Source organism: Pseudophryne corroboree, chromosome 4 (assembly GCF_028390025.1).
Source record: "Pseudophryne corroboree isolate aPseCor3 chromosome 4, aPseCor3.hap2, whole genome shotgun sequence".
In the NCBI taxonomy this organism is placed as follows: Eukaryota; Metazoa; Chordata; class Amphibia; order Anura; family Myobatrachidae; genus Pseudophryne; species Pseudophryne corroboree.
The window spans coordinates 256,197,975-256,222,862 of record NC_086447.1 but is presented as its reverse complement, the minus strand read 5'-3'; the positions used below and the strand labels follow the sequence as shown (position 1 = coordinate 256,222,862).

Sequence of the window (24,888 nt, the reverse complement as noted above, 5' to 3'; positions counted from 1 at the left end):
TTGGACTAACCACACTTACATGATTACCCATCATTTCCAAATATAACTTTATACATATATAAATCATTTTCTCAGGGAACATAATAATCGGACAGTATGCAAGGTTTTTTGTTTTTTTTTGTTTAAAGAACTGAATGACATAAAATTGCGTTATTGTGCCAGACATTGCGTTAATTACTATTTATTTACTATTTCTCATAACCGTTACTGATTTACAATGAAAGACTGTTTCACCATCCTGCATATTTAGAAAGACACTGCTGTAACTCTGTGGTTTGATTGGCTGTAGAAAGTTTCAATTAAATGTGTGAACTGTAAAAAAATTCTGCAGACATTTGTAGATTTGTGTATATTTACTAAACTACGGGTTTTCAGAAGTGGAAATGTTGCCCATAGCAACCAATCAGACTCTGATTGGTTGCTATGGGCAACATCTCCACTTCTAAAAACCTGCACTTTAGTACTGTAAATATACCCCATAAGTTCTGTGCAGTTCATTCATACAGTACATGTTGAAAGAAACTACAGTATCAAGAGTATAGGACTGTTATAGCCCCTACACATTTATCGATTTGCTGCTGAGGTGTCCGACGGCCGAGGGACAACCTGGCAGCAGCACGCGCGTGGGATGGGGGTGACGTGGGGAGTGAAGTTTCTTCACTCCCTGACGTCACCCAGCCCCCTAGCCCTGCATGCTAATATGGACGATATTGTCCATATTGGCTTGCAGGCAGCGGTGGAACTTGCGCCTGTGCAAGCAGTGCAATGCACCGAGGCCCAGCGCTATGAAAAGGCCCACAGCCAGCAGCAATGTAATGAGTCACAATGACTTATTACACGCTGCCGCCGCTACGCTGCAGGCCTTAACACAAGAGGAAGCCGCCCTGGACGTGAGCGCACAGCGCCAGCAAGTGAGAAGGGTAAGCTCATCACCCTTCCTCTCGGCACCACGCTACTGCAGCATCCTCCTGGTCTCTGCCACCGCTGCATGCTGGGAGAAGGGTGAGGGAGGAGGGAAATTCACGGAAACAGTGTGTGTGGAGAGTGAGGAGACGTCGGCTCAGCCGCAGTGAGGAGCCTTACAGGAGCCAGGAGGTGCAAAGTATGTTGAACACACATGTAAATGCTGTCTGAGTGTGTATGTATTTAGCGGTGTGTGGGTTCTGCTATAGGTGTATGTCATGCTTGCCTACCTGACCCTCTCCATGAGGGAGAAAATGCTCTGTTCCTGGACTTTCCTGGTAATGTATGATTGCCATCACCTGTGGTGAGCTAGTTAATTGATAAGAAAGGTGTCTCACCACAGGTGATAGCAATCATATATTACCCGGAAAGTCCAGGAACAGAACATTTTCTCCCTCATGGAGAGGGTCAGGTAGGCAAGTATGGTGTATGTGTGTGTGTTTTGCTATGGGGGTGTGTATGTATTTTTCTATTGGGGTATATGTGTGTATACTGTATTTTTTTTGCTATGGGGTGTGTGTTTGTGTATATGTGTTTTGCTATGTGTGTTTAGTAGTGTGTGTGTTTGTACGTTTTTGATATGGATGTGTGTGTGTATATGTACTTTGCTGTGTGTGTGTTTTTACTATGTGTGTGTATACAGTATACTGTATATCCATATCTACAGATGTAGCCACGCTCACGACTAGTGTGCTCATGTCTATGAAGTGTGCGTGCGCTATGGAGAGAACATCAGCTGCGACTTAGCGCAGCATAGCGTTCACTGAAGCTTGTCACAATGCGTACGCCCATGCCTATGCATTGCGGCAAAGATGAGGCTGGCTACATCTGTTTCTATCTAGCTCACATTCCTGGTAGTTAATGTTGGTGTGCACATCAGGTAGGCACTGGTGTAATGTGTATAAGGGTCTCTACTGTGTGACATAACATGTATAAGGCTCTCTACTGTGTGACGTAACATGTATAATGCTCTCTACTGTGCGATGTAACGTGTATAAGGCTGTCTACTGTGTGACGTAACATGTATAATGCTCTCTATAGTGTGATGTAACATGTATAAGGATCTCTACTGTGTGACGTAACGTGTATAAGGGTCTCTACTGTTTGACGCAATGTGTATAAGGCTCTTTACTGTGTGACATAATGTTTATAATGCTCTCTACTGTGTGTGACATAACGTGTATAAGGATCTCTACTGTGTGGTGTAACGTGTATAAGACGCTCTACTGTGTGGCGTAACGTGTATAAGACTCTCTACTGTGTGGTGTAACATGTATAAGGCTCTCTACTGTGGCGCAACGTGTATAAGGCTCTCTACTGTGTGGCGCAACGTGTATAAGGATCTCTACTGTGTGGCGTAACGTGTATAAGGCTCTCTACTGTGTGGCGCAACGTGTATAAGGCTCTCTACTGTGTGGCGCAACGTGTATAAGGCTCTCTACTGTGTGGCGCAACGTGTATAAGGCTCTCTACTGTGTGGCGCAACGTGTATAAGGCTCTCTACTGTGTGGCGCAACGTGTATAAGGCTCTCTACTGTGTGGCGCAACGTGTATAAGGCTCTCTACTGTGTGGCGTAACGTGTATAAGGATCTCTACTGTGTGGCGTAACGTGTATAAGGCTCTCTACTGTGTGGCGCAACGTGTAAAAGGCTCTCTACTGCGTGATGTAACGTGTATAATGCTCTCTATTGTTTGGTGTAAAGTGTATAATGCTCTCTACTGTGTGGTGTAACATGTATAAGGCTCTCTACTGTGTGGCGTAACGTGACTTTAGAGTACTATTGTATGGCAACACCCTTCTCAGTGAGACAAAACACCACTTTCTGGGTGATGCGCTTTTCTTATTTATAATATGGGAGGGGGGCCCAATGCATATTGTTGCACCTGGGTCCACCATTCTCTTGTTCCTTCACTGCTTGCAAGCATAGACGACCCGGCACCAACAATTAACGACCGCGGGGCCACGCATCGTTCACTGTTGGTGCCTACACACTGAAAGATATGAACAATTTATCGTTCATTACTGAATGAGATTGTTCATATCGGCCGCACACATCGGCAAGTGTGTAGGGCCCATTAGAGGTGAGTATGCACTGTACTGTATGGTACTTTAGCACTTATCCTCATAAACAGGTGCTGGTGAATATCTGGTGAATATCACTGTCGGTGTAACAGAGACACTTGTCTGTAGAATACATTAACTTACTGTGCTAACCAATTTTGCAACTCAAATTTAGTAAATTATTCATGAGTTTAGTATAGGTTTAATTTGAGAAATACAGACATAAGTCATTAATGCTAGTCACATTTATAGAAATACGATGGGTGTCCTGTTAATGAAATAAATGGGTTTATTTTCCATTGCATTGACCATCATATAGGAAACACATGTGATAACAAAATCTAAAGCAATTTAGGTCTGATAGATTGTCTGTGACTCTACACTCAATGATATGAACAAGGCAGACCATGCTACAGTATAAATGATTTTGTACAAAGATTTCAATCATGTGCGCTAGTACTTAGTACTGTAGCAACCAGTAGCAAAGGACTGTAAACAACAAACAATAAATAACACAATCATTTCACAGAAATAGATCAACAGAAATGTGAAGTGATGCAAAAGCAAGTCTGTAAATAATTGTAATGGTCATAGGGGCATATTTATTAATTATTGGCAGGGCTGTGGAGTCAGAGGACCTGATTCAGACCTGATCGCAGCAGCAAATTTGTTCACTAATGGGCAAACCCATGTGCACTGCAGGTGGGGCATACATAACATGTGCAGAGAGAGTTAGATTTGGGTGGGGTGTTTTCAAACTGAAATATAAATTGCAGTGTAAAAATAAAGCAGCCAGTATTTACATGGGGCCTAATTCAGACCTGATCGCAGCAGCAAATTTGTTAGCTACTGGGTAAAACCATGGGGGTCATTCCGAGTTGTTCGCTCGGTAAAAATCTTCGCATCGCAGCGATTTTCCGCTTAATGCGCATGCGCAATGTCCGCACTGCGACTGCGCCAAGTAAATTTGCTATGCAGTTAGGATTTTTACTCATGGCTTTTTCATCGTTCTGGCGATCGTAATGTGATTGACAGGAAATGGGTGTTACTGGGCGGAAACAGGCCGTTTTATGGGCGTGTGGGAAAAAACGCTACCGTTTCCGGAAAAAACGCAGGAGTGGCCGGAGAAACGGAGGAGTGTCTGGGCGAACGCTGGGTGTGTTTGTGACGTCAAACCAGGAACGACAAGCAGTGAAATGATCGCAGATGCCGAGTAAGTCTGGAGCTACTCAGAAACTGCTACGAGGTGTGTAATCGCAATATTGCGAATACATCGTTCGCAATTTTAAGATGCTAAGATTCACTCCCAGTAGGCGGCGGCTTAGCATGAGCAAATCTGCTAAAATCCGCTTGCGAGTGAACAACTCGGAATGACCCCCCATGTGCACTGCAGGGAAGGGGAGGGTTTGGGGGGGGGGGGGCAGATATAACATTTGCAGAGAGAGTTAGATTTGGGTGGGTTATTTGGTTTCTGTGCAGGGTAAATACTGGCTGCTTTATTTTTACACTGCAATTTAGATTTCAGGTTGAAGACACCCCAACCAAATCTAACTCTCTCTGCACATTTTACATCTGCCCCACCCTGAAGTGCACATGGGTGGTCATTCCGAGTTGTTCGCTCGCTAGCTGCTTTTAGCAGCATTGCACACGCTAGGCCGCCACCCTCTGGGAGTGTATCTTAGCATAGCAGAATAGTGAATGAAAGATTAGCAGAACTGCTACTAAATAATTCCCTGCAGTTTCTCAGTAGCTCCAGACCTACTCCTAGATTGCGATCACCTCAGTCCATTTAGTTCCTGATTTGACGTAACAAACACGCCCTGCGTTCGGCCAGCCACTCCCCCATTTCTCCAGACACTCCCGCGTTTTTCCCTGGCACGCCTGCGTTTTTTAGCACACTCCCAGAAAACGCTCAGTTACCTCCCAGAAACGCCCCTTTCCTGTCAATCACTCACCGATCAGCAGTGCGACTGAAAAGCGCCACACAAACACCAGCAAATCTACAAAGTTTTGTGTAAAATAACTTAGCGCATGCGCACTGCGTACCATGCGCATGCGCATTTTCCACCTGATCGCTGCGTTGCGAAAAACGGCAATGAGTGAACAACTCGGAATGACCACCATGGTTTTGCCCAACTGCTAACAAATTTGCTGCTACGATCAGGTTTGAATTACCCCCATGGTTTTGCCCATTAGAGAGTAAATTTGCTGCTGCGATTATGTCTAAATTAGGCCCAGAGTTGGTAGAAAATGTACTGACTCCAGCTTAAAAAAAAAATTATTATATAAATATTAGCGATTGCATTAACGCACTTACAGGGTTGTTGGTAGTGATAGAGATGGTGCAAACTGCACTTTTTAAATAAACTTTGTAGCACAGCAATCAAGATGTGCAAATGCCTGCAGTAAAAATGCTGCTTTTTTTCTACATGATGCATGCCGCACATACTGTATCAGCAGCTGTATATTCGTTAGGCTAGTCTGATGCGAGGCTCTATAACAACTTATACAGCAAATTTGTTATTTCTAATATACAATGATGGGACTAATTCAGACCCTGTACGCATGCACGTACACCGGTATGCACATTTGCAAGGTCCTAAACTGCGTTCTCTTCAGAATGCAGTTTAAGAACTGGAGTGGGGTGGGAACGGGGTGTCGACGCCACGTTTTTTGGGTGTCTACGTTCCATTTAAGGGGCACAGTCCGGACAACACAGATGTGTCCGGAGCATTTTCGTGGTTGGTCACGGTGGCTACGTGATGTCACACGCAGCTGCTGAGTGACATCACACGCAGCCGCTGCGACCCAAAACATGTCGGGTAGCCATCTGCCTTTGCAGGCGCTAGGCTGCGTAGGCAGAGGGCTACTCGAACCATGGGAATGGCATGGAAGCCAGTTCCCGGCATGCGGACGGACTTGCGCTGTGCTGGGTGACCCCCCCCCCCCCGCATGTCACAGAAAATGATAAAATGATCATAGCTGTGCGTTTTTTCACACATCTACGATCAGGTCTGAATTATTCCCAATATACAGTAGCCATTCATGAAGGAGAGTAGAGATGTGCGCCAGCCCAAATCTCAGGCTTTGTTTTTGGATCTGTATTTTCTTTCTGTATTGGTTTGCCCCAACCTCCCTTGTGCGTTTTGGTTTTGGATCTGTATTTATTTATTTAAAAAAATCATAAAAACAGCTTAAATTACTGAATATTTGCATGTTTTTTGTTGCTACAGTATTATTAACCTCAATAATATTCATTTCCACTCATTTCCAGTCAATTGTGACTACGAGAAGATTGGGAAGAGAAGTAAGAAGAAACTGTATAGTTGACGCACTAGAAAGAATTAATCATAAAATGTAACCTTTATTAAATTTACATTAAAATATAGAATTTCATTGACCCAGACTACAGTGAAACAAAAGAGTTAAAATCAAACAAACTGACATATATGTGAAACCTACAAGATAGGAACTGGTGAATAAAGAAATTTAAAAAGCGTGTCCTGCGAGTGTTTTATATATATCACTTATAGGATTCTTATATCTATTCAGAAATCACCAATATTTAATCCATTATAGGTATGATTCTGTTTAGATAGTGGCTGTTACAGAAATAATGATAGTTAGCACTCTCCCGGCTGATAATTCCAGAGAGTCAATACAATCTTATATATATCATCATTCACTCCACAAAAATAACCCCTGAGAAATTCTCCCAGATATGGGGACTGTGAGTGTCAGTAGATATAAGTATGATAGAGAGTTAATTAGATAGTGTATGAGCCCCAATTGTAGCCAAAATACTTATATATAATATACTTCTAGATCAAGGTCAGCTGAAAAATGGGTATCAAGATCTCTGACATAATCTTGGCAGAAAAATATATTATCCCACATTTATTGTGGCACACATAGTTATCTGGGTATATATATGGGGAAAACAGGAAAGAATTTTCTTCACCCAAGGGATATGGCGGTCCCCACTTCGTGTGGATTATTTTAAGGGATATAGCAGTCCCACATTTTAATCTCCAGTAATCCACGTATATTTCCAACCCAAATAGGTTCTAGATATTACGATTCAGATTTACTTAAGGGATATAGCAATCCTCATAACTGTGTGGGTCTTTTAAGGGAATATAGCAATCCCAGATTACAATCTTTAATAATAACCCACATGTGACCTAAATAGGTTCTATGAACTGCAATATGTCACAATACCTTGAGTTCATTCTCTGTTTACTTTATTCAAAGATGTAAAACTATTATTCAAGGAGATAGCACTCCTAATCATAATGTACATCAACCCCATATATTGTGTCCCTTTAGGTTATATAAATTTCACTGTGTGATTAAACATGCAGTACAGGATAGTGCCTGATGCATACGATACCCCTTGGGGACTGGTAAAATATATGATCCCCACAATCCATATGTTATCATGGTATTTAGTATTCCATTAATTCATATAGCTGCCAATAAGTATTGCTTTGTAATAATGGCTACAATATAGTATCCTTATATTACACTATTTCAGTGTTCAGTCATACAGCTATCATCTGTTTCCAAATGTTACCACATTGTCTGTTACAATATGGTATATTGAGTGTTACTACTAGAGATGTGCACCGGAAATTTTTTGGGTTTTGTGTTTTGGTTTTGGGTTCGGTTCCGCGGCCGTGTTTTGGGTTCGAACGCGTTTTGGCAAAACCTCACCGAATTTTTTTTGTCGGATTCGGGTGTGTTTTGGATTCGGGTGTTTTTTTCAAAAAACCCTAAAAAACAGCTTAAATCATAGAATTTGGGGGTCATTTTGATCCCAAAGTATTATTAACCTCAATAACCATAATTTCCACTCATTTTCAGTCTATTCTGAACACCTCACACCTCACAATATTATTTTTAGTCCTAAAATTTGCACCGAGGTCGCTGGATGACTAAGCTCAGCGACCCAAGTGGCCGACACAAACACCTGGCCCATCTAGGAGTGTCACTGCAGTGTCACGCAGGATGGCCCTTCCAAAAAACACTCCCCAAACAGCACATGATGCAAAGAAAAAAAGAGGCGCAATGAGGTAGCTGTGTGACTAAGCTCAGCGACCCAGGTGGCCGACACAAACACCTGGCCCATCTAGGAGTGGCACTGCAGTGTCAGGCAGGATGGCCCTTCCAAAAAATACTCCCCAAACAGCACATGACGCAAAGAAGAAAAAAAAGAGGCGCAATGAGGTAGCTGTGTGAGTAAGCTAAGCGACCCTAGTGGCCGACACAAACACCTGGCCCATCTAGGAGTGGCACTGCAGTGTCACGCAGGATGGCCCTTCCAAAAAACACTCCCCAAACAGCACATGACGCAAAGAAAAAAAGAGGCGCAATGAGGTAGCTGTGTGACTAAGCTCAGCGACCCAAGTGGCCGACACAAACACCTGGCCCATCTAGGAGTGGCACTGCAGTGTTAGGCAGGATGGCCCTTCCAAAAAATACTCCCCAAACAGCACATGACGCAAAGAAGAAAAAAAAGAGGCGCAATGAGGTAGCTGTGTGAGTAAGCTAAGCGACCCTAGTGGCCGACACAAACACCTGGCCCATCTAGGAGTGGCACTGCAGTGTCACGCAGGATGGCCCTTCCAAAAAACACTCCCCAAACAGCACATGACGCAAAGAAAAAAAGAGGCGCAATGAGGTAGCTGTGTGACTAAGCTCAGCGACCCAAGTGGCCGACACAAACACCTGGCCCATCTAGGAGTGGCACTGCAGTGTCAGGCAGGATGGCCCTTCCAAAAAATACTCCCCAAACAGCACATGACGCAAAGAAAAAAAGAGGCGCAATGAGGTAGCTGTGTGAGTAAGCTAAGCGACCCTAGTGGCCGACACAAACACCTGGCCCATCTAGGAGTGGCACTGCAGTGTCACGCAGGCTGGCCCTTCCAAAAAACACTCCCCAAACAGCACATGACGCAAAGAAAAATGAAAGAAAAAAGAGGTGCAAGATGGAATTGTCCTTGGGCCCTCCCACCCACCCTTATGTTGTATAAACAGGACATGCACACTTTAACCAACCCATCATTTCAGTGACAGGGTCTGCCACACGACTGTGACTGAAATGACGGGTTGGTTTGGACCCCCACCAAAAAAGAAGCAATTAATCTCTCCTTGCACAAACTGGCTCTACAGAGGCAAGATGTCCACCTCATCATCATCCTCCGATTCATCACGTGTACATCCCCCTCCTCACAGATTATCAATTCGTCCCCACTGGAATCCACCATCACAGCTCCCTGTGTACTTTGTGGAGGCAATTGCTGCTGGTGAATGTCTCCATGGAGGAATTGATTATAATTCATTTTAATGAACATCATCTTCTCCACATTTTCTGGAAGTAACCTCGTACGCCGATTGCTGACAAGGTGAGCGGTGGCACTAAACACTCTTTCGGAGTACACACTTGTGGGAGGGCAATTTAGGTAGAATAAAGCCAGTTTGTGCAAGGGCCTCCAAATTGCCTCTTTTTCCTGCCAGTATACGTACAGACAGTCTGACGTGCCTACTTGGATGCGGTCACTCATATAATCCTCCACCATCCTTTCAATGGTGAGAGAATCATATGCAGTGACAGTAGACGACATGTCCGTAATCGTTGTCAGGTCCTTCAGTCCGGACCAGATGTCAGCATCAGCAGTCGCTCCAGACTGCCCTGCATCACCGCCAGCGGGTGGGCTCGGAATTCTGAGCCTTTTCCTCGCACCCCCAGTTGCGGGAGAATGTGAAGGAGGAGATGTTGACAGGTCGCGTTCCGCTTGACTTGACAATTTTCTCACCAGCAGTTCTTTGAACCCCTGCAGACTTGTGTCTGCCGGAAAGAGAGATCCAAGGTAGGTTTTAAATCTAGGATCGAGCACGGTGGCCAAAATGTAGTGCTCTGATTTCAACAGATTGACCACCCGTGAATCCTTGTTAAGCGAATTAAGGGCTCCATCCACAAGTCCCACATGCCTAGCGGAATCGCTCAGTGTTAGCTCCTCCTTCAATGTCTCCAGCTTCTTCTGCAAAAGCCTGATGAGGGGAATGACCTGACTCAGGCTGGCAGTGTCTGTACTGACTTCACGTGTGGCAAGTTCAAAAGGTTGCAGAACCTTGCACAACCTTGAAATCATTCTCCACTGCGCTTGAGACAGGTGCATTCCACCTCCTATATCGTGGTCAGTTGTATAGGCTTGAATGGCCTTTTGCTGCTCCTCCAACCTCTGAAGCATATAGAGGGTTGAATTCCACCTCGTTACCACTTCTTGCTTCAGATGATGGCAGGGCAGGTTCAGGCGTTTTTGGTGTTGCTCCAGTCTTCTGTACGTGGTGCCTGTACGCCGAAAGTGTCCCGCAATTCTTCTGGCCACCGACAGCATCTCTTGCACGCCCCTCTCGTTTTTTAAATAATTCTGCACCACCAAATTCAAGGTATGTGCAAAACATGGGACGTGCTGGAATTTGCCCATATTTAATGCACACACAATATTGCTGGCGTTGTCCGATGCCACAAATCCACAAGAGAGTCCAATTGGGGTAAGCCATTCTGCGATGATCTTCCTCAGTTGCCGTAAGAGGTTTTTAGCTGTGTGCGTATTCTGGAAAGCGGTGATACAAAGCGTAGCCTGCCTAGGAAAGAGTTGGCGTTTGCGAGATGCTGCTACTGGTGCCGCCGCTGCTGTTCTTGCGGCGGGAGTCAATACATCTACCCAGTGGGCTGTCACAGTCATATAGTCCTGAGTCTGCCCTGCTCCACTTGTCCACATGTCCGTGGTTAAGTGGACATTGGGTACAACTGCATTTTTTAGGACACTGGTGAGTCTTTTTCTGAGGTCTGTGTACATTTTCGGTATCGCCTGCCTAGAGAAATGGAACCTAGATGGTATTTGGTACCGGGGACACAGTACCTCAATCAAGTCTATAGTTGGCTCTGCAGTAATGATGGATACCGGAACCACGTTTCTCACCGCCCAGGATGCCAAGGCCTCAGTTATCCGCTTTGCAGCAGGATGACTGCTGTGATATTTCATCTTCCTCGCAAAGGACTGTTGGACAGTCAATTGCTTGGTGGAAGTAGTAAAAGTCGTCTTACGACTTCCCCTCTGGGATGACCATCGACTCCCAGCAGCAACAACAGCAGCGCCAGCAGCAGTAGGCGTTACACGCAAGGATGCATCGGAGGAATCCCAGGCAGGAGAGGACTCGTCAGAATTGCCAGTGACATGGCCTGCAGGACTATTGGCATTCCTGGGGAAGGAGGAAATTGACACTGAGGGAGTTGGTGGGGTGGTTTGCGTGAGCTTGGTTACAAGAGGAAGGGATTTACTGGTCAGTGGACTGCTTCCGCTGTCGCCCAAAGTTTTTGAACTTGTCACTGACTTATGATGAATGCGCTGCAGGTGACGTATAAGGGAGGATGTTCCGAGGTGGTTAACGTCCTTACCCCTACTTATTACAGCTTGACAAAGGCAACACACGGCTTGACACCTGTTGTCCGCATTTCTGTTGAAATACTTCCACACCGAAGAGCTGATTTTTTTGGTATTTTCACCAGGCATGTCAATGGCCATATTCCTCCCACGGACAACAGGTGTCTCCCCGGGTGCCTGACTTAAACAAACCACCTCACCATCAGAATCCTCCTGGTCAATTTCCTCCCCAGCGCCAGCAACACCCATATCCTCCTCATCCTGGTGTACTTCAACACTGACATCTTCAATTTGACTATCAGGAACTGGACTGCAGGTGCTCCTTCCAGCACTTGCAGGGGGCGTGCAAATGGTGGAAGGCGCATGCTCTTCACGTCCAGTGTTGGGAAGGTCAGGCATCGCAACCGACACAATTGGACTCTCCTTGTGGATTTGTGATTTCGAAGAATGCACAGTTCTTTGCTGTGCTTTTGCCAGCTTAAGTCTTTTCATTTTTCTAGCGAGAGGCTGAGTGCTTCCATCCTCATGTGAAGCTGAACCACTAGCCATGAACATAGGCCAGGGCCTCAGCCGTTCCTTGCCACTCCGTGTGGTAAATGGCATATTGGCAAGTTTACGCTTCTCCTCCGACGATTTTATTTTAGATTTTTGAGTCCTTTTTTTACTGATATTTGGTGTTTTGGATTTTACATGCTCTGTACTATGACATTGGGCATCGGCCTTGGCAGACGACGTTGATGGCATTTCATCGTCTCAGCCATGACTAGTGGCAGCAGCTTCAGCACGAGGTGGAAGTGGATCTTGATCTTTCCCTATTTTTGGAACCTCAACATTTTTGTTCTCCATATTTTAATAGGCACAACTAAAAGGCACCTCAGGTAAACAATGGAGATGGATGGATACTAGTATACTTATGGATGACGAGTGACTGCCGACACAGAGGTAGCTACAGCCGTGGACTACCGTACTGCGTCTGCTAGTATAGACTGGATGATAATGATATAAAAAAAATATATATTACTACTGCAGGACAGGTATATATTATATAATGACGGGCCTGCTGGACACTGTCAGCAGACTCCTAAACTACTAGTATGAAGAAGATAGAAAAAAAAACCCCACCACAGGTAGGTATACAATTATGGACGAGCGACTGCCGACACAGAGGTAGCTACAGCCGTGGACTACCGTACTGCGTCTGCTAGTATAGACTGGATGATAATGATATAAAAAATATATATATATCACTACTGCAGGACAGGTATATATTATATAATGACGGACCTGCTGGACACTGTCAGCAGACTCCTAAACTACTAGTATGAAGAAGATAGAAAAAAAAAACCCACCACAGGTAGGTATACAATTATGGACGAGCGACTGCCGACACAGAGGTAGCTACAGCCGTGGACTACCGTACTGCGTCTGCTAGTATAGACTGGATGATGATATAAAAAATATATATATATCACTACTGCAGGACAGGTATATATTATATAATGACGGACCTGCTGGACACTGTCAGCAGACTCCTAAACTACTAGTATTAAGAAGATAGAAAAAAAAAACCCACCACAGGTAGGTATACAATTATGGACGAGCACTGCCGACACAGAGGTAGCTACAGCCGTGGACTACCGTACTGCGTCTGCTAGTATAGACTGGATGATAATGATATAAAAAATATATATATATCACTACTGCAGGACAGGTATATATTATATAATGACGGACCTGCTGGACACTGTCAGCAGACTCCTAAACTACTAGTATGAAGAAGATAGAAAAAAAAAAACCCACCACAGGTAGGTATACAATTATGGACGAGCACTGCCGACACAGAGGTAGCTACAGCCGTGGACTACCGTACTGCGTCTGCTAGTATAGACTGGATGATAATGATATAAAAAATATATATATATCACTACTGCAGGTATATATTATAATATAATGAATGACGGACCTGCTGGACACTGTCTGTCAGCAGAATGCGTTTATAGAATAAAAAAAAAAAACACCACACGAGTGTTTAACTTTTTCAGGCAGACAATATACTGGTGGTCACTGGTCAGTCACACTGGCAGCAAAAGTGTGCACTGTTATGTACTCCTGCTATAACTGCTCCCCAGTCTCCCCCACAATTAAGCTGTGTGAGCAGTGAGCACTCAGCACAGTCAGATATACATAGATGATATTATCATGCAGCACACTGAGGCTGAGCACAGATATGGTATGTGACTGTGTATCGTTTTTTTTCAGGCAGAGAACGGATTTTAAATAATAAATAAAACTGGTGGTCACTAGTATAACTATCAGCAAAACTCTGCACTCTCTGAGTACTCCAGTCCTAATGCTCCCCAAAATTACAAAAATTAAATTACTAGTAAATCAAGTGTCTCACTCTCTATCTAAATGGAGAGGACGCCAGCCACGTCCTCTCCCTATCAATCTCAATGCACGTGTGAAAATGGCGGCGACGCGCGGCTCCTTATATAGAATCCGAGTCTCGCGATAGAATACGAGCCTCGCGAGAATCCGACAGCGGGATGATGACGTTCGGGCGCGCTCGGGTTAACCGAGCAAGGCGGGAAGATCCGAGTCTGCCTCGGACCCGTGTAAAAAGGCTGAAGTTCGGGGGGGTTCGGATTCCGAGGAACCGAACCCGCTCATCTCTAGTTACTACTAGCACTGTCCCATCGTTTCCTCAAGATGTCTCATTGTAACAGCTTAATGTAAAGATAGCATAGCTCAATTATTCCAGCTGACGTCTAAAGCATTTGAAATAAATCCTTCAAAATGATATGATTGAAATCACTAGCATGTACTAATACTGGTAATCTATTAACTTGTGTAAAGATCCACTTTACTGCTGTTCAATATCAGTAAGTATCATCTGCTATCAGCACATAGTAATTGAGACATCAGCTGCTGTCAGCATGTGATGTTACAGACATTTGTTACAAATTGTTATCCGAGACACTTTGTTGCAGATTCTAATATTAGGTATCTTATCCTCCTGCATTAGTGTCTATTTCTGGACAGCCTAGTATAACCTCTCTAATGATTAACTCTAACAGCCATGGTGATATAAATATTAACACATTTGTTTTTTATATAACATTGTAAATTAAGCACACGCAGGCACGCTGTGCCCTACACGCGTGTTTCACTGCACTAACAGGCAGCTTCGTGACTACCTCACAGCTCACAATATTGTTTTCATCCATGTAGGCCAAAGGCTGCAGCAAGCCGGCTGGTTACTAACCCGACAGAGCAGCAGTACATACACACGGCAGTTTATAGCACATATATGAAACATTGCCACAGATCCGTGCAGAAATGAAGAGTGGTGCAAGATGGAATTGTCCTTGGGCCCTCCCTTATATTGGATATTAAAAAGGACATGCACAGTGTAACAAACCAAGCAATTCAGTGACAGGAACTGCCACTTTTGTGGGTAAAGTGCTTGCTTTGGTTGGGCACCCACACAACAATTCTTTGGATGGACTACCGCTGATCACTAGTGACGAGGTTGATTATGAGGGTGTTAGTTACATTATAATCTTGTAAAATAAATTTCATGAATCCACAGCAAATGATATAACATGAAGGAGGTGCCTAGATGGCTAACATCCCTAGCTCTACTAAACGTGGCCTCACAAATGGAGCAGATGCCTTCACAATTATTGTCAGGATTTGTGGAAAAATAATTCCACACCCAAGAGGTGGCTTTTTTGGTCCCAGGCATCACAATGACTTTCTTTTTATCACGGGCAAGAACTGCAGTCGGCTGACTTACACAACATCATCAACATCCTCAGTGCCAGATAGTAGTAGTATACAAATATGTCCCTCATCCTGTTCCACTTCCACACATGAATCCTCAATTTCTATTATGCCCTCATCACCATCTTTATGTGTAGTGCTTCCCACATGTGCAGATAGTGCAGAAATGGTGGAAGGAGGTGACAAAGGCTTCTCTATGAGGTCACCCGTGGACACCCCTAAACGTTCCTCAGGAATGTGTGATGGTTCTGAACACACAGTTTGTTTTACTGCTTTAGATATTTTCTTTAACCCTCTTCTAGACTCTGAATTCAAAGTTTTTGCAACATCATGAAAAGCAGAAGATGCCTCAATGACAGTTGCAGAACCACCACTTACAAATAAAGGCCAATGCCTTAGCCTTTCCTTATCACTTTGTGTGGTGAATGGCATATTGCTAATTTTATCTTTCTCTGTAGCCAACTTTATGTTTTTTTCTTTACCACTGTAAAATGATATTGCTTCTTTGATTTTACATGCCCTGACGTGAGCCGTCTATGTAGCCTTAATAGATGACGTTGATAGACTTGTATCAGCATGACTGGTGGCAGCACCTGTACCACTAGTATGTGCTTCCTGCTCTCCTCTCAATTATTCGTCCTTCATATCTATCCACAAACATGAACTTATTGGGGTACAGCACACACCACCACAATTTGTACAAACAGTCAGGAACAGTAATCAAACACTGCAGTTTAATTTCACCAAACAGTGTTGCACAATACGTGTACGAGATGGGTACAAAAATAAATAACTGTGGTACCACCTTCATCCACAGTGTCACACAATACGTGTACGAGTCAGGAATAGTGATCAAACACTGCAGTTTAATTTCACCAACAGTATCGCACAATATGTGTATGAGATGAGTACGAAAAATAAGAATTTACTTACCGATAATTCTATTTCTCGTAGTCCGTAGTGGATGCTGGGGACTCCGTCAGGACCATGGGGAATAGCGGCTCCGCAGGAGACAGGGCACAAAAGTAAAAGCTTTAGGATCAGGTGGTGTGCACTGGCTCCTCCCCCTATGACCCTCCTCCAAGCCTCAGTTAGGATACTGTGCCCGGACGAGCGTACACAATAAGGAAGGATTTTGAATCCCGGGTAAGACTCATACCAGCCACACCAATCACACTGTACAACCTGTGATCTGAACCCAGTTAACAGCATGATAACAGCGGAGCCTCTGAAAAGATGGCTCACAACAATAATAACCCGATTTTTGTAACAATAACTATGTACAAGTATTGCAGACAATCCGCACTTGGGATGGGCGCCCAGCATCCACTACGGACTACGAGAAATAGAATTATCGGTAAGTAAATTCTTATTTTCTCTGACGTCCTAAGTGGATGCTGGGGACTCCGTCAGGACCATGGGGATTATACCAAAGCTCCCAAACGGGCGGGAGAGTGCGGATGACTCTGCAGCACCGAGTGAGAGAACTCCAGGTCCTCCTCAGCCAGGGTGTGCCCCTGACCAAGTAGCAGCTCGGCAAAGTTGTAAAGCCGAGACCCCTCGGGCAGCCGCCCAAGATGAGCCCACCTTCCTTGTGGAATGGGCATTTACATATTTTGGCTGTGACAGGCCTGCCACAGAATGTGCAAGCTGAATTGTACTACACATCCAACTAGCAATCGTCTGCTTAGAAGCAAGAGCACCCAGTTTGTTGGGTGCATACAGGATAACAGCAAGTCAGTTTTCCTGACTCCAGCCGTCCTGGAAACCTATATTTTCAGGGCCCTGACAACATCTAGCAACTTGGAGTCCTCCAAGTCCCTAGTAGCCGCAGGTACCACAATAAGCTGGTTCAGGTGAAACGCTGACACCACCTTAGGGAGAAACTGGGGACGAGTCCGCAGCTCTGCCCTGTCCGAATGGACAATCAGATATGGGCTTTTGTGAGACAAAGCCGCCAATTCTGACACTCGCCTGGCCGATGCCATGGCCAACATCATGGTCACTTTCCATGTGAGATATTTCAAATCCACAGATTTGAGCGGTTTAAACCAATGTGATTTGAGGAATCCCAGAACTACGTTGAGATCCCACAGTGCCACTGGAGGCACAAAAGGGGGTTGTATATGCAGTACTCCCTTGACAAACTTCTGGACTTCAGGAACTGAAGCCAATTCTTTCTGGAAGAAAATCGACAGGGCCGAAATTTGAACCTTAATGGACCCCAATTTGAGGCCCATAGACACTCCTGTTTGCAGGAAATGCAGGAATCGACCGAGTTGAAATTTCTTCGTGGGGCCTTCCTGGCCTCACACCACGCAACATATTTTCGCCACATGTGGTGATAATGTTGTGCGGTCACCTCCTTCCTGGCTTTGACCAGGGTAGGAATGACCTCTTCCGGAATGCCTTTTTCCCTCAGGATCCGGCGTTCAACCGCCATGCCGTCAAACGCAGCCGCGGTAAGTCTTGGAACAGACATGGTACTTGCTGAAGCAAGTCCCTTCTTAGCGGCAGAGGCCATGAGTCCTCTGTGAGCATCTCTTGAAGTTCCGGGTACCAAGTCCTTCTTGGCCAATCCGGAGCCACGAGTATAGTTCTTACTCCTCTACGTCTTATAATTCTCAGTACCTTAGGTATGAGAAGCAGAGGAGGGAACACATACACCGACTGGTACACCCACGGTGTTACCAGAACGTCCACAGCTATTGCCTGAGGGTCTCTTGACCTGGCGCAATACCTGTCCAGTTTTTTGTTCAGGCGGGACGCCATCATGTCCACCTTTGGTCTTTCCCAACGGTTCACAATCATGTGGAAGACTTCCCGATGAAGTCCCCACTCTCCCGGGTGGAGGTCGTGCTGAGGAAGTCTGCTTCCCAGTTGTCCACTCCCGGAATGAACACTGCTGACAGTGCTATCACATGATTTTCCGCCCAGCGAAGAATCCTTGCAGTTTCTGCCATTGCCCTCCTGCTTCTTGTGCCGCCCTGTCTGTTTACGTGGGCGACTGCCGTGATGTTGTCCCACTGGATCAATACCGGCTGACCTTGAAGCAGAGGACTTGCTAAGCTTAGAGCATTGTAAATTGCTCTTAGCTCCAGTATATTTATGTGGAGAGAAGTCTCCAGACTTGATCACACTCCCTGGAAATTTTTTCCTTGTGTGACTGCTCCCCAGCCTTTCAGGCTGGCATCCGTGGTCACCAGGACCCAGTCCTGAATGCCGAATCTGTGGCCCTTTAGTAGATGAGCACTCTGCAGCCACCACAGAAGAGACACCCTTGTCCTTGGAGACAGGGTTATCCGCTGATGCATCTGAAGATGCGATCCGGACCATTTTTCCAGCAGATCCCACTGAAAAGTTCTTGCGTGAAATCTGCCGAATGGAATCGCTTCGTAAGAAGCCACCATTTTTCCCAGGACCCTTGTGCAATGATGCACTGACACTTTTCCTGGTTTTAGGAGGTTCCTGACTAGCTCGGATAACTCCCTGGCTTTCTCCTCCAGGAGAAACACCTTTTTCTGGACTGTGTCCAGAATCATCCCTAGGAACAGCAGACGTGTCGTCGGAGACAGCTGCGATTTTGGAATATTTAGAATCCACCCGTGCTGTCGTAGAACTACTTGAGATAGTGCTACTCCGACCTCCAACTGTTCTCTGGACCTTGCCCTTATCAGGAGATCGTCCAAGTAAGGGATAATTAAGACGCCTTTTCTTTGAAGAAGAATCATCATTTCGGCCATTACCTTGGTAAAGACCCGGGGTGCCGTGGACAATCCAAACGGCAGCGTCTGAAACTGATAGTGACAGTTTTGTACCACGAACCTGAGGTACCCTTGGTGAGAAGGGCAAATTTGGACATGGAGGTAAGCCTCCTTGATGTCCAGGGACACCATATAGTCCCCTTCTTCCTGGTTCGCTATCACTGCTCTGAGTGACTCCATCTTGATTTGAACCTTTGTATGTAAGTGTTCAAATATTTCAGATTTAGAATAGGTCTCACCGAGCCGTCTGGCTTCAGTACCACAATATAGTGTGGAATAATACCCCTTTCCTTGTTGTAGGAGGGGTACTTTGATTATCACCTGCTGGGAATACAGCTTGTGAATTGTTTCCAATACTGCCTCCCTGTCGGAGGGAGACGTTGGTTAAGCAGACTTCAGGAACCTGCGAGGGGGAGACGTCTCGAATTTCCAATCTGTACCCCTGGGATACTACTTGTAGGATCCAGGGGTCCACTTGCGAATGAGCCCACTGCGCGCTGAAACTCTTGAGACGACCCCCCACCGCACCTGAGTCCGCTTGTACGGCCCCAGCGTCATGCTGAGGACTTGGCAAAAGCGGTGGAGGGCTTCTGTTCCTGGGAATGGGCTGCCTGCTGCAGTCTTCTTCCCTTTCCTCTATCCCTGGGCAGATATGACTGGCCTTTTGCCTACTTGCCCTTATGGGGACGAAAGGACTGAGGCTGAAAAGACGGTGTCTTTTTCTGCTGAGATGTGACTTGGGGTAAAAAAGGTGGATTTTCCAGCTGTTGCCGTGGCCACCAGGTCCGATGGACCGACCCCAAAAAACTCCTCCCCTTTATACGGCAATACTTCCATGTGCCGTTTGGAATCTGCATCACCTGACCACTGTCGTGTCCATAAACATCTTCTGGCAGATATGGACATCGCACTTACTCTTGATGCCAGAGTGCAAATATCCCTCTGTGCATCTCGCATATATAGAAATGCATCCTTTAAATGCTCTATAGTCAATAAAATACTGTCCCTGTCAAGGGTATCAATATTTTCAGTCAGGGAATCCGACCAAGCCACCCCAGCGCTGCACATCCAGGCTGAGGCGATCGCTGGTCGCAGTATAACACCAGTATGTGTGTATATACTTTTTAGGATATTTTCCAGCCTCCTATCAGCTGGCTCCTTGAGGGCGGCCGTATCTGGAGACGGTAACGCCACTTGTTTTGATAAGCGTGTGAGCGCCTTATCCACCCTAAGGGGTGTTTCCCAACGCGCCCTAACTTCTGGCGGGAAAGGGTATAACGCCAATAATTTTCTATCGGGGGAAACCCACGCATCATCACACACTTCATTTAATTTATCTGATTCAGGAAAAACTACAGGTAGTTTTTTCACACCCCACATAATACCCTCTTTTGTGGTACTTGTAGTATCAGAAATATGTAACACCTCCTTCATTGCCCTTAACATGTAACGTGTGGCCCAAATGGAAAATACGTTTGTTTCTTCACCGTCGACACTGGAGTCAGTGTCCGTGTCTGTGTCTGTGTCGACCGACTGAGGTAAATGGGCGTTTTAAAGCCCGTGACGGTGTTTGAGACGCCTGGACAGGTACTAATTGGTTTGCCGGCCGTCTCATGTCGTCAACCGACCTTGCAGCGTGTTGACATTATCACGTAATTCCCTAAATAAGCCATCCATTCCGGTGTCGACTCCCTAGAGAGTGACATCACCATTACAGGCAATTGCTCCGCCTCCTCACCAACATCGTCCTCATACATGTCGACACACACGTACCGACACACAGCACACACACAGGGAATGCTCTGATAGAGGACAGGACCCCACTAGCCCTTTGGGGAGACAGAGGGAGAGTTTGCCAGCACACACCAAAACGCTATATTATACAGGGACAACCTTATATAAGTGTTTTCCCTTATAGCATCTTAATATATAATAATATCGCCAAATAAGTGCCCCCCCTCTCTGTTTTAACCCTGTTTCTGTAGTGCAGTGCAGGGGAGAGCCTGGGAGCCTTCCTAGCAGCGGAGCTGTGTAGGAAAATGGCGCTGTGTGCTGAGGAGAATAGGCCCCGCCCCCTTTTCGGCGGGCTTCTTCTCCCGTTTTTCTGACAACCTGGCAGGGGTTAAATACATCCATATAGCCCCAGGGGCTATATGTGATGTATTTTTAGCCAGCATAGGTACTTTCATTGCTGCCCAGGGCGCCCCCCCAAGCGCCCTGCACCCTCAGTGACCGTTGGTGTGAAGTGTGCTGAGAGCAATGGCGCACAGCTGCAGTGCTGTGCGCTACCTCATGAAGACTGAGAAGTCTTCAGCCGCCGATTTCTGGACCTCTTCTCTCTTCAGCATCTGCAAGGGGGTCGGCGGCGCGGCTCCGGTGACCCATCCAGGCTGTACCTGTGATCGTCCCTCTGGAGCTAGTGTCCAGTAGCCTAAGAAGCCAATCCATCCTGCACGCAGGTGAGTTCACTTCTTCTCCCCTAAGTCCCTCGTTGCAGTGAGCCTGTTGCCAGCAGGACTCACTGAAAATAAAAAACCTAACAAAACTTTTACTCTAAGCAGCTCTTTAGGAGAGCCACCTAGATTGCACCCTTCTCGGCCGGGCACAAAAACCTAACTGAGGCTTGGAGGAGGGTCATAGGGGGAGGAGCCAGTGCACACCACCTGATCCTAAAGCTTTTACTTTTGTGCCCTGTCTCCTGCGGAGCCGCTATTCCCCATGGTCCTGACGGAGTCCCCAGCATCCACTTAGGACGTCAGAGAAATATATAACTGTGGTACCACCTTCTCCAACTGTGTCGCACAATACGTGTATGAGTGCGAAATAATAATATACTGTGGTCTGACAGGCAGTGTCACAGTAATTATGAAAATAAAATAAAAATTGTATAGTACACTAGGGTACAGCACAAACAAAAATATATATTTTTTATAACAAGATTTTAGGCTTTTTAGCTTTTATTATTTTACTTTTACACTGGGGCGGAGCCCCAGGATGGACGGACAGATCACCTCTAGGTGGACAGAGCACCCCTTGTCAGATACACCAGATGGCAGAAATGCACCCCATGACTGATACTGATAGGAGTCGGACACACCAGCACCTGTATGTATACTGTTTGTTTTAACACTGGGGCAGAGCCCCTGGATGTATATGGACAGATCACTCCTTGTCAGATACACCACTACACACCACCAGACGACAGACAGAGCACTTCTGGACTGATATGACACACCAGCCCCTGAATGTACACACAGTATACTGGGTTGTAACACTGGGGCGGAACCCCGGATGTATATGGATTATGGACAGATCACCCCGTGTCAGATACACCACTTAACGACAGATTGAGCACACCTAGACTGATACATCAGCCCCACAGCAGCCAGCAGCCCCACGCCATACAACCTATCACTGAGGCGGACACGTCCGTGTAGTGCACTCTCCACAGCAAGAGTGAAAATGGCGCCGATCATTGGGACCTTTATAGAATCCATAACCCAGCAAGAATCCGACAGCAGGATGATGACGCTTTGCCTCAGTTTGGGATCTGAGTCCGGATCTTGGATAGTGAAGTTTGGGTGGGTCTGGTTCTCGGATGGTCGGACAGTTCATCTTTAAAGGAGACCATCGTAAAATAGAGTAGCAGCAATCAAAATCGATGTGTACCAACTCCACAGCCCTGATTATTAGGTTCTAGACCAGATAAATATACATTTTTATTCCAGCTATTTGCGGCAATAAGATATTATTGTTTGCTGGAATGTACTAAGAGCGCAAATAGTAACTTTTCCCAGTTATGTGTTAGACGTGCAGTGATCGGTAATGCAATCACTTCATTTCATATTCTGGACCCTGTGGCACTACTCTGTATGCATAGCCTGCCAACCATGCATGCGCAGAAGGCAGATACCTCTCCCAATAAATGTGCAGTGTGTAGCCCATAGGCTACAATGGATAATGCAATCCAAAGATATTGCTAGTTAACTCGGTCAACCTCTGGATTGTGAAGCCTGGTAAAATCGGCAATAAAGAAGCCCCCATAGAAACCTATGGGGAAGCAATATCCATGGTGGAGTGTCTAAGTATGTGGCACCATGTGGTGCAAATAGGATAGGTAATGAGGACACATCTGCATGGGAGCAATGAGTAATTAAGACTATTGCCAATGGACAAAAATTACAACATAAGAATGGATCAAGAATAGAACCAGGATATTTAACCCACAGACACCATCAACTTTTTCAGGCAAATTTCCCAAGACTTTTGGACCAAATACGCTCTGACCTTCAGACTTGGTCCTCCGATTTTATTTCGTGGCTAGGATGTGCCAACTCTGTAAAAATGAATATTTAACCCAGGATCTTGTACCTTTTTCAAACCCTCCCAATCTATGTTCCCTTTATGTCTTTAAATTTTTGCAGCATCAAACTTACCATTTTATATGGCCCAAGAAACACCGCAAAATTAAACTCCCATTATTACAACGGCCCTCTAGCTGTGGAAGCTTAGGTATACCCAACTTTAAATACTATTATTATGCTGCTCAGATGGCTTCCTGTGTCCAGTGGTATGGTTTTGGGGCGGAAAAGGTTTGGACAACTATTGAGGCTTGTGAGTTGGGACTTTCCACACTTTCCTCCCTCTTGTAGCTTCCCAGATCCTCCCGTCCTCGAACCATATCGTCTCACCCTGTGGTAACTCGCTCCTTATATGTTTGGGATCTCGTGGTTAGGAAAATGCATTTGGCTCCCAGCCCATCCCCTCTTATACCACTGTTCCATAACCCTGCCTTCCCTCCGGGAATGATCAGAAATGCTTTTCATACATAGAAACAGGGGAACATTTACTTTCTTAACGATATTACAACTGATATTACTTTTCCATCATTTGCTCAGATTCAGGCACAGTCTCCTCTCCCTCACAGTGAATTTTTTCGATACCTCCAACTTCGACACTTTCACTCCAAGGTTAATGCCTCTCTCTCCTGTAGATCTTTTACCACTCTCAAAAGTGTATCTATGAGACTCTCTCTTCCACGAAAGGTCTCATTTCTGACCTCTATTCCTTGCTGTTACAGAGCTCTGCTCCTCCCAGAGATCACAGGGAATTGGCTTGGGAGAGAGATATGGGTAACACTTTGGATGAAGAGGAATGGGGGGAGATATGGGGGAAAACATCCTCCAGCTCTATCTGTGTTAAGATAAAAGAAAATGTGTATAAACTGTTATACCATTGGTACTACATACCGTTTCGCTTAAAAGCAATGTATCCTGACGTTTCAGATAGATGTTGGAGTGGTTGCGCTACTGAAGGGAACTATATGCATATTTGGTGTGCTTGCCCAAAACTAGCACCTTTATGGAAAGAAATCGTTAGGCTCTTTTCGCTCCTATTTGATACTCCAGTTCCCCTAGATCCTAATCTTTCCTTCTACCTCTGGAACTCGCGACTTTAACTAAACATCAGAATGTTGTTACGTCATGTCGCTTATGCTACAACATGCCAAATTGCAAAGGCCTGGAAACTGCCCTCCCCACCATCCCTACAATCGGTCATAACTCACATTTGGTATGTCTATAGAATGGAATATATGACCAGTATATTTAAGCATTCCGCCAAAGCATTCAATACCATTTGGGCACTTTGGCTGGCTTCTCAAAATGCCCCCTCCCCATTTGTAGCTACAGTAACTGGATTGTTTATCTGGTCGGGTTGTATATCGAACTGCCTGGACCCCACCACTTGGACTCCCCTCCTTCTTTTCTATGGGGGTAATTCAGACCAGATCGTAGCAGCAAATTTGTTAGCAGTTGGGCAAAACCATGTGCACTGCATGTGTGGCGGGTGTGGTATTGAAGG

The 24,888-nt window shown here is 45.5% G+C and overlaps 2 protein-coding genes across 11 annotated transcripts in view; one reads left to right on the top strand and one right to left on the bottom strand.

Annotated features, from left to right (window-relative positions):
• MED12L (mediator complex subunit 12L) overlaps positions 1–24,888 on the bottom strand; it is a 1,138,385-nt gene that overhangs the window by 457,295 nt on the left and 656,202 nt on the right. The gene's annotated exons all lie outside the window — the stretch shown is intronic.
• Positions 1–24,888, top strand: part of P2RY12 (purinergic receptor P2Y12) — a 160,570-nt gene that overhangs the window by 124,041 nt on the left and 11,641 nt on the right. The window lies entirely within an intron of this gene.